The sequence below is a fragment of the Chiroxiphia lanceolata genome, chromosome 2 (genome assembly GCF_009829145.1).
Source record: "Chiroxiphia lanceolata isolate bChiLan1 chromosome 2, bChiLan1.pri, whole genome shotgun sequence".
Taxonomy (NCBI): Eukaryota; Metazoa; Chordata; class Aves; order Passeriformes; family Pipridae; genus Chiroxiphia; species Chiroxiphia lanceolata.
The window spans coordinates 31,217,424-31,229,214 of record NC_045638.1 but is presented as its reverse complement, the minus strand read 5'-3'; positions in this window follow the sequence as shown (position 1 = coordinate 31,229,214).

Below are 11,791 nucleotides of genomic sequence, written 5' to 3'. Positions count from 1 at the left end.
AGTGGCGTTAACCACAAAGGCTGGTAAGAAGCTGAGGGGAAGAACAAGGTAAAGGGTAAAAGAAGGCAGGAGGTGAGAGGCTGCAGTCTCTGGGGAAGGAGAGGCTGAAGATGGCAAGCAGTTTTAAGCTTCTATAGCAGCAGTGCCATGGGGAGATGAAACACAACAGGCTCCTTCAGACACCTGGGATGTCTTCTCAAATGTCTTTTAGCTTTGAAGAAATTAGCAAGATTCCACGTTGGAGAGCCTTTTGAGCAACAAACACTGGATTCAGCCACAGGACCAGAAAGACGGAAGAACAGAAGTAGAAAAAGAAAAGATAAAATCCTTGCTTTGTTTGATTGATTATTTTTGTAACCTATGTCCACTGGACTCATGCATTAATTACTGAAGAAAAACAAGATCACATAAGGGAGTTCACAGCCAAAAATAAGGTTATGTGCATGTAGATTGGCTCAGTCACAACAAAGATAATCCTTTATGCTGCTTTATTCACCATCCAGATTCATTAGGTGTTATCCAGCTAAGAATTATTAGTTTTAAAACTAATCCAGATTTAAGGAAGCCAATAGTAAAACTTCAAAGGATTAGATCAGCCCCTTTAGTGAAATATCTGAATGCAACCCTATCAAAAGAACTGAAAAAGCAAAATGTAGGTATTGACTCCACCATAAACAAGTGGCTATTTTGTGAATCACCCTGTTCGGGAACAAAAGAAGAACACTGGGAAGTGAATGCCTGTGTAATAATCACCATTTCCCCAGTTAAAACTAATTATTTGGAAAGAAGTTAAGACAAGAAGGAAAAAACACTTCTGTGATTAATTGTATTTGCAGTGTGTTAGCATACAAGCAAAAACCTTTTGTACATGGAAAGTACAAAAATAAGTGTAGGATGTTTGTAGCCATTTTGATTCAAAATACTTTTTAATGAATGCAGCAGTGACTAAAATGAGTAAAAACACAAGAGTGTCTTCCATTAAGATATTTAGAATGAGATCTCTTAAAGCTGTTAAGGTTTCCAGTGAAATGTAGTCTGAACAGCTAGCAGAGTCATGCAGAACCAGATACGGCTTTCAAATGTGTGTGAAGCTCATACATAAAGCTCATTCTTCTATTCATGCAACAACATAAGTAAAAAATCTGTAGTCTCTCAGTCATGGAAATACATGGTACTTACTTCTAAGGGCTGTAGGCATTTTAAATGGTCATTCTTATAAAGTCCTATTATGGAATATCCATAGCTGACTGCTAAAGCTGACCATTCATTTACTGATTATCACATGAATAAATCCTTTTCCAGCCTACTCTCAAGCAAACCATGCACAATACGTAGTCTTAATCCTCCCTGCATACATACACACACCTATTTTCTGGTTTTATTAAACTAGTAATCAGCAGACTACACACCACTCTGATCTGTTATAGCAGTCTCTTCTCCCCAGACTGCTTGGCTCAAATCGTCTGTAAACATTATTTAGATGGTGTCTTTCAATGTCTTTATTTTTCTAGGTGGGGCAGCAAACCCAATCCTTTAATAAAGTCAGTAGATTTCATGGACCATAGAGTCAGTGTCAGCTAACCAGGTAAAGTAATACAGGCAGGTGTCACTGATGACTTACAACTATATTCAAGGCTAAAAAGGTGTGCCATATCTCACTAGGCGGTCAACTGGCTCACTTCCACCTGAAATTCAAATTGGTCACTAAGAAAAAAGACTCACGGTGTCTGGAAACTTAATCCTCATGTCTCTGGTTTGTCAGGTCAAAGAGAACAAACAACAGTGTCATTAAGTGTGAAGAGATGCAAGTGATTTGCAGAAAGATACAGACTGCTGCTACATAGCTGCAAAATTAAATGTCTTCTGGATATCATGCCAGGGGTTTAGATTTACACCACGAAGGAATAAAAGACCCCCAAATGCTTCTCTCTTGAATTCCCTGCTAGGTCAGCTTGATTTGATTTTTAAAACAAATTTCTGGAAACAGGGATTGAGAAACAAAACAATGCAATTTTTTTTTCTTTTAATTTATCCCTTTCCATTTCTCTTCAGCCCACATATCATGGGACTGACATACAAGGTCAAAGAAGTTGAAAAGCTGACTGTTTCTTCAGTGCATGCCAAGAACAGAGCCTTATTCTGTGAGGATTACTAGAATGGTGATGTACATGAGAGTACTAGGACATAAACCCCCCACTGCTGCAAGTCAGTCCCAGTTCTTCCTTCCTCTGATGATTGCTGTAGTAAGGTGCAGGATCCTCCACCAGCATCTATGCCAGAACAGACATCACATCTAATCTCCTGGCTGTAGTGAACTGAAGCATCCCACATTTGATCAGATGAAGCTTGAAGAAAGTTTAGAGTACAAATGAATAATAAATATTTAACTGTGATGATAATGGAAGGTAAGTACCTGTCAAGGTAATTAAAACTAAGACCTTTTACCAAGAGCTATGATGACTTCTCCGGTAATGGACCTTTGTAAATTCAGGTCAGGTTTCTTTCTCCTCCCCTTTCCTAAATGTGCACCTGTGGTCAAAATAGAGTCAATTCAGGAGTACAGTTTAATGGCTGTGTGATGTAGAAAGTCAGAAAAGATGACTATGGAGTCTCTGTACAACCTGTGAATCAGTCCAGGACAGACATCCCTAACACAACTTTTCCCTAGCTTCTCTGCGGTCGTTCTGGTTCACAAGTCTCTCTTGGAGTTGTTTGCCCATGTTTGGGTGAAGTTTCACTCAGAGATTGCACAGCAGCATTAATATTGCCCTGTCTTCACCAGAAATCCCGAAGTACGTGCCTAAATAACAAATACTAGGCACAGGAGTGGAGGAGTGGTGACAATGCTTGACTCACTGCCAGGAGATCTGTGTAAAAGCATTCGCAGCAGGGCAGCTTAAGGGTATTCTGATTTAATTTAGAACTCAAGCATAATTTTTCTTAATTAACTAAAAATACTCTCTTTGTTTCCAAAGTCTGACCCTGGCCCTCATCCCAACCTATAAAATGACCAAAAACCCCCACGATAGGCCAAATAAGCAATAGTGATGTAAGCTAATCATTACCCATTTACAAGGATTTTCTCCATGCACATTTCATTACCTTCACACAAATAGCTTATGGCTTCTGCAACTGTAATAGGATTACTAACAGTGGCTTCCCTTCCTACCATACACTGAACATCCCAGTTTCTATGTGGATGTCAATCAAGGCAATGAGTAGCAGCCATGAATCACTTACTGTGTTTCTTTGCAAGGCACAGCACAGCACATGCACAGTGCCATTCAGGTGTTCCAGAGGCACTGTCCTCCAGTAAAACTGGGTCCCATAGCAGTAGTGCTCCAGGTTAAAAACCTCCCAGTGAGTCAACAGCATGAGCTGTCAGGCCAAAGGAACTCCCTGACAAGTGAAATTGCTGTTTGTGTTCTGCTCAGCACACCACGCCCAGTCTATGTTACTTGGAAAAGAGCGTGTGAGCAGGAGATCACATTGCCTGGGTACGAAGGTGGTGGTGGTGGAAAACAAGGTAAGAAGGTCAAGAGTATAGCCAAGCAAATGTTGCTTTCTTTGTGTCTCAAAAAGGGGGTTTTGAATGCGAGAAATTCTACAAAGAGCCTTGCTTGTATGCCAAGAGGTTGGAGAGAGTAATGTTAATCAGATGGAGAAAAAAGCTAGCAGCAGATAGGATCACTAAATGTTCCTTTCTAGCCCACTTACAGTGACTGGCACTTGGCAAGCATTTCACCTTCTGCATAGGTCACTTCATGGAACTACATGTTCCATGGGCTCAGCTGTCCTGAGCGCATGCTCCAGCACTGACCCACGGTTGCTACCTGTTTGGTAGTTTAAGAACACAGTCTGTACAGTTGAGGAAGATACAGTGTATAAAAGGGATGGGGGGGTAAATTTATATACAGTGTGCTCACTGGCAGGTTGGTCTCCAGCCTGTGCTGATGCCTGGATTGTTCTGCCCCAGGTGCTGAACTCTGCACTTCTTGGTGAGTTTCAAGAGGTTTCCACTGGCCCAGCCCTCAGGTTTTTCACTGCTGCTCTACCATCCAGCATAGCCTTCTCCTGCCCAGCACACAATTTAATGCCATCCTCAAAAATGGCTGAAGGTGCGCTCTGGCTCATCATCCGAGATCAATGATGAACATATCAAATAATATTGACCCTTTGCATTGACCTTAGGACACTCTTTTTACTATGCTTTGCCACCTGGACATCGAGTCATTGATTATTACCTTTGAGTCTGGCAATCTGGACAACTTCTAATCCATCTTCCCACTCCCTCACCCACCCTGCATTTCATTAGAAGAGTCCTGTGGGACACCACATCAAAAGACATTTTAGAGACAAGATAAATGATACCCAGTGCTGTCCCCATGTTTCCTGAGCCAGCTGTTCCTGCACATCCAGGCTGACCAGGTGTGACATCCATGTGGTGAAGCCATGCTGACTGGTCCTGACTGGCCACCCGGTACTTCATAAGTCTGAAAATGGATTCCCAGGGCATGTGCTGTGTGATTCTTGCCACCCAAGGGACAGGGAGAGGCTGCTCACCCTGCTGCTCCCTAGATCCTAATTCACTAGTATTAGTCTTTTTCCCCATCATCAGAGAGATCTCCATGATTTTCCACCAGTGATCAGTAGCAGTCTTATACTCACACCACCCTCCAGCCCCAAGTATTTGTGAGGAAAACTCATGCAGTCTATGAAGACTTGTGGAGTGCATTAATGCACGTACCATAACAGACTCACAGAGACAAATCCTTCCTGGAATTCAGATTGAGATGAATGGCAGCCCTGGCATCCTTCACAGGTTCTTAATGCAAGTCTTCTTGCACAGTCAGTCCCTTGCTTCTCCTCCATCTCCCACCCTGTTGGATTTCAGTCCTGTTATTTTTCTCTCCCAAGCTTTCCTGAAGTGGTCAGTCTCCTTATCTATGCCTATATCCCAGATTCTGTACTGTGGCTCTGGTGCATGCTCTTCACATATGCACCACCAGAGCAAACTAGTGTGACTGGCCCTTAAGAAATACCCTGAGCCCATGCCCATTGGTAACATCCTTATTCATACCAACCCCCTTTTCCCCAAAACCTGAGTATCAAGGGTGCAAAGCCAAGGTCAAAAGTTCAGTAGCGCTGAAGTTAGACTGGCCTGAACAGGTGTGAATTTACTAAGAGAGATCATAGGAGCTGATCTGCAGAGCCAAGGGTGCTGGGGTCACTACATCCATACTCAAGGGGTTTCTGTTCAGCATGGTATGTTAGATGCTCACATGCATCTGAGGAGCCCACTTCTTGTGCCCCAGAAACAAGACATTTGAACCACAGCATCAAAGGAATGGCCAGTCAGAGCTTTATTTCACAGGAATGCTCCTGACCCACATTGTAACTTCTATCACAAAGTGATAGATAGTCTGTGGATAGATAGCTCTGGATAGTCTGTGATTTCATAGCCAACATTAATACCAGCAACCCTGGGCTCCAGGGAAATGAGCCTGCTAGTCCTGGCTCCCTTTCACCTTACAGCTATGCATTATGCCTGTTTCTCCTCCTTCATGGCTGAGCAGCTTTTCTCTGCTTAGTTTTGTCCTTTCAGGGCATGTTTATATGACACTGCCCAGAGCAGGACTGAGAAATTCCCCATCTTTTCTTTTTCCAGCCAGTGATTATTTTTCCAAAATGCCTGTTATCTGCTGCACAGAAGGCCTTAAGAAAGAAAAGCCACCCATTCTGGAGTGTCAGCTGACGTACCTAAACCTAAGTGTCTTATTCAGACTTCAGCCTTGTCTGGCTTCATTTGCAGCTGTGAACAAACAGGGCTCATACATGTCATATCTGAAGGTTTGCGGTTAAAGAATGAGGAACCTGTAACCAGTGACATGATTTGTGAGAGTCAGGGTTTGGTGACATAATAAGCATCATGCAAAACTTTTGCAGCAACTGCTGGCAGATTGTAAGATCATAATTTTCCTTCATGCAGTTCTCCCCTCTCTTAGTATCCACCTTCTATTTTCTGAGAGAGGTAACAAAGCAGAACCACAGGCATTTTACTTGTCTTCAAGACCTGTTCAAGCCAGGAGCCCCATTTCTCCAGTACAATGAATGAGACATGAATTCTGTGGAAAAAGTAACTTGACAATAGAATGAAAATAACTTCTATGCTAAGAAGTGTGGGCAAGAGGGGCATGGGGGAAGCCCCTAATATTGGCATTTCCCAGCCTTTTGTACCAGCTGTTGCAAACTCATCACTTTCTGAATGTAAATTTCTAGACATAGGCCAAACAAACAAACAAGCAAACAAAACAGCCACACAAACCACCACCACCAAAAAACCAAGCAAACAAATAAAAAATAAAACAACCTGCCACTCCCCCCAAAAAATCCACAACAGAAAAAGCAAAGCAAATCCCATCAGCTTCAGCATCCTTCACAGGTTCTTAGTGCAAGTCTTCTTGCACAGTCAATCCCTTACTTCTCGTCCACCTCCCACTCTGTGGAATTTCAGGCCTGATTTGTTTTACCTCAAGTAACAGGTGTTAAACAAAGCAAAACTCAAGTAACTGCACAGAAGTCCAGGTTCCCTGGCTCTCTCTCAGGTAGAGCAGACTATACTAAATCTTTCTGTTCCTTTAGCTCAAGTAAAGTGCCTAGCAGACTCAGTATGTTTCAGAATAAAACTTTACAAAGAAAGCCCTCAACTACATCTTAGAAGTTTCAGATGGCAAATGAAAGTACCATTTGCAGTCTGGAGCATTAGGTTGCTGCACCGATGGCAAACACATACACTTCTGATGGTTTGTGTGTCAGGGAAAAACTAAAACAATGCATCAAATTAAGCTCCTGACAGTATTTGGTGTACCCTGTGTTAGCTGTAAGCACTGGCAGCCTACATGCTAAGTTCACTCTGCATGACTGAACCCAGAGGTTACAATTCTCTTTTAAGGGTATCTGCTGATAATAAAGCCATAAATATTTTAGTCCTGTTCTGTCTCCTACAGGAACTTTTCACCTTTTCTAAACATGTTACAAATACCTTCAGTACTCTTACCCTCATAGCACAAGTTTTGTTTACAGGATTCAGTCATCAATAAAGCTTATTTAATATGCTGTCCCCCCAGCAACAGCTTCTTCATGTCTGATGATGGCAGTTCCACTCTGCAGAAAGTGCTCCTTATTCTCCCCTTCAGGGATGGGAAAGAGGAGGTGGATTGAAGCTTCATGATTCATTTTCTGGAGGGGATACCTGTTTGAGTGGGATCAGAAGAGCCTGCAGCAGTGATGCCTTGTAGAGGTCCTTCCAAGCTATGACATCTGCCTGTACTGTGCCATGCTGACATTCAAGTCAGTCTGGCCAGTTAGAGATGGCATATCTGGACTTAGAGCAGAAGTCTAGTTTTAGCACACTGTCCAGCCTCTCCCTTGGATTAGGAAGGGAGAGAGACTGGGGATCCCAAAAATGAAGAAGTTACTCCATGAGACTCTTTACCTTCTGTCTTGTTTCCTACCAAGTCACTTCGGTTTGTGTCAGACATCAACTCAGACATGGACAGGGGGAAGCACTGTAAGCTTTCCACAAAAACCATACTTTTCAGTAAAAACAAAGTCAGGGAGTTGACTCTGTGCTCCTGGATCCTTTCAAAATTTGACATTTCTTTCATCATTTCCAAATGTGATGAACAAGAGCTAAAGGTGATGAGGCAGGCGATGGCAACATCTCTTCATATATATATATCTCCAGATATATAACCCATCCCTTGGCATACAAGACTGAACTGAATGTACATGGCTGTGTGAGATTGGCCCCACTTGCTTCTGCTGATCCTTTTCCTCCCAGCTGGATCACCCAGTACACACACCAACCCTGCTTTGCTGTCCTCTCACAGCCACAGATCACTGGGCCTCACTCTGCAACTACATGAAAGGAGGCTGTAGTGAGGTATTGGTCTCTTCTCCCAAGTAACAAGTGACAGGACAAGAGGAAGTGGCCTCAATTTGTGCCAGGGGACGTTTAAAATGAATACTAGGAAAAAAATTCTTCACTGAAAGGGTTGTCAAGCATGGGAACAGACTGCCCAGGGAAGTACTGCAGTTACCATCCCTGGAGGTATTTAAAAGCCATGTAGATGTGGCACTCATGGACGTGGTTTAGTAATGACCTGGCAGTGTTAAGTTAATGGCTGGACATGACCTTAGAGGTCTTTTCCAACCTAAATGATTCTATGATTCTATGAAGTCAAGGCCTCTGATGCTTGAACACAGTGGCACAGCAGCCTGTTATTATTTTGCTTCCTTTGTATACACCAAAATGACAACACAGAGCCTCGGGATAGGAAATCTCCTCCCATTTTCCAGCTTCAGCTGGCTCCTGGCCAACTCAGACTGGTTTGTCTGTGACTGTATTGTCTTCTGGCTCCCCTCCTTCTCTGGATGTGAGCTTCTCCCACTGCTTCATTTGTCCCAGTATAGATTTAGACAGGAATTATACCCCCTCTCCTTTCTTAGGCTGAACAGTTTCTGGTTGTTCTGCTCAAATGCCAGCAGCTTTGCATCTCTGCTAATTCCCCCTGGTCACACCTGATGAGAACTGGAAATGAGGTCAAGGCAAGGCCTCTCCACAGCCTTAGTCACCTTATTCATATTTACTGGCCACTACTGGAATTATTTATCTGGGTGCATGCGGAATTGAGTTGTAGCTTTCTCACAGTCATGTTACACTGTAGTGTAACATGTGGCTTGTAGTTCTTCATGAAAGCCTTCACACTGCCCTTCTGGTGTACCTATAGCTCAGTTACATACTTTCCAATGCAAAGTGTTTAAACCCGAAACAGCTCCAACTAGAAGCTGAAGAAAGAGGCCCCAAAATAACGGAGGTATGAAATCTCTGCCAATATTACTTTAGAACAGAAGACTGCACAAGACAAATCTACCTGCTCTATCTTAAAGACTCAAATCCACAAGTAAGAGGATTACAATAAAAAAATATCACTATCTAATGAAGTAATTTTTTTGTGACCGGCAAGCAATCATATGACAGACCCTTACATGAAGATAGTAGCAATGCAATTAAGTTGTTTTCCATCAGAATGGAATTTCCAATGATCTACTAAGTCAACTCTAAACCCACAAAAACCAACTGCAACTTACTGCAGTACCTTGCTGTCACATAGAGATAGATGTATTTAAACAGTGTGCTGAGATTAAAACCTGATTAAAACACTGCTGTTATCACTGGTCATCTTCCAAAAAAGCAAAATTATGTTTATGCTGTCTAGTAGTCAAGACAAGTAAAACAACACACTGGTACTGCTCAGAAAGTGAGGAAACAACACCTTTGCTCCATCTTTGCTATGCAGTGCTGTAACACTTGATGGGACAAAGGTCTTGCCTATGAGAACCTATCCAGCTTCTACCAGAGAAAAGCAAGCGTGTCCATGTGTGCTACTAAGACATCAATGGGAAACCCACCTACACTATCCACTACACTTGACCATAAGGCCAAGAACCCAGGTCCTAAAAGCAGTCAAACAAGATGGAGCAAAAGGTATGTGAAAAAAACAAACTGTGAAAGGGAATGTGGAAGCCCCTTACTCATGCTGCTTCTTTCTTGCTGCAACTCTGTTCCTAATCCCTTTCCTGTCACGCATTTCTAAATCTGTAATCTTAACCACAGATATATACCCCAGTGGGTTTTACAGCAAAGAGCTAAACTGAAAAGACAGTGAAAGGAAAGCAGATGCTGGCACACAAAAGCAGCATACAAATAAAAGTCCACTTTGGAGTCCTGTTCTCTCCAGAGTATTTGCTGAGCCTTCTTACTTTTCACAAGCACAAATGCTACAGCATTGCAAAGAACAGTCAGAAATCAAGAGTAAGTACAGAGTCAACTCTTACTCTACAAAATGCTTTAAGTAGAATGAGACCAAAATAAGTGGATCCAAAGTGAAGATTTGTGATGGCAGACTTCAAATTTTACTTGCTGTAAAACCTTACTGGGAGCTATTCAAAACATAAGAACAAAGATTCCAAATACAGAACAGAACAGTGATAATTTTTCCATAAGTGAACTCCTTCCCAACTCATGAAACATCTAAGAAGTAGGTCATGCAATCTTGATGTTCCACAGTCACCACAGGTCATTCATGATTGATAACAACTCCCTCAATTTTCTCTTTGTGTTCCTCAAAATTATGGAGGACATTTTGTATTTCCTACAGCCTCTTCCACCCTTCTGACAAGAGAAAAATGACGTGTCATACTGTGCTATCATCCAAAGACCTCTCTGGGAAAGAAAACTGAATAAAACAGAAAGGCTGTAGACAAGAGGAAACAACAAAAAAAGATGTACAAGACAAAATGTTCCTATGTCTTAAATCACAGCAGGTGCATAACACTTAGTTGTTGAGAGAGCCAGTTGTCCCACAGGAGCTTTTTCTTCTCTCCTTGTATGCTTCCAGCATAGCTATACATTTTTCCTAGATGAGATCCATTTACTTAGGCACAATTGGGAGCCTTGGCCAGGTTCTCAGTATTAAATCACTTTCCAGAGCATGTACAGATGCCCTATGATCCATGTTTACTCTCCCATTTGCAGATTTGCATTTGTCCCTCAAACTGCTCAGAAATTATTTGTACACATTCAGGGCAGGGTGTTTCTGGCAGTTAGGAGTGGGTACTGTATTTCCATGGGTGCAGCCTTCAGGAATATTTTTTCCTTACTTCCTTCCCACCTTCTTTTTTTAATCCTTTCTGTGATTTCAAACAGACACCCATAGCAGATGCTTCATGCTTTCAGCGTGCCATGTGCATGCTGTTCCATCAGCATCTGCTCCTCTGGCATGCACACATATCATATGGGGGAGCACACTTGCTTCTCTGACACCTCCCATAAAGCTTCGGCAACCTTCCTTCAGCATGGAGTCCAGCATTTCTGGGGGCTTTGAAACAACTGCCCAGGGCTTTTGTCAGCATTGCTCTCCCAGACATCATGGGATTTTCCAGTCTGGATTTTCCATGCCTGGATTTTCCAGTCTGGAATTTCTATCATCATAGCTCTTTTTTATGACTCAAAGCAAACACACATCTTTCTTTCCCTTTCACTCCTGCCTGGATTAAAAGGGAAAATGATGATTTTACAGCAGGAAGCCCCAAACAGCACCATTTTGTGCTTTCACCACCCAGCTGCCACCAGCTGCATGGCTGCAGGCTTAATGCTGCTCATTTCATAAGGGAAACGTCTCCTGCTGCACAGCAAAACAGGCTGCAGGCCTATCAAAGCTGCTCTGGTGGCGATGAGATGAGGCACCTCAGGCTACTGCTACACACAGGAAACCAAGCTGACAGCTCAGCTGCACACAATTGCATTAAAAGCACAAAAATAAAGATTTATACAAGGCCGCACCAAAGCTGGCTGCACACATTAGTGGGAGCCCAACTCACTCCTCCTCCAGGAGGGAGGCACTCCACTTACCAGCCCAAGCACTGCAGGCTTTGCTGCTAATAGGATCATTTCCTTCTAAAACCTTCCCCAAGGCAGCAGCCCAGGAACATGCACAGCTAACTTGGGCTGAAAGGGAATTTTCCACCACCCACAAGCCTGTTTCTACCTTCCATAAATCCTCTCAAGCACAGGCCACAAAAATCCACATCAGCCTCTGAAGATGACACATAACAAGTAATTGGACGTGCTAAATATTCAGGAACCAACTCCCATGTCAAGTTTCCTTTACACCTTCATGTTTAAAATAAGCACACATTGAATTTACACCTCCTTCCAGATGCCTTC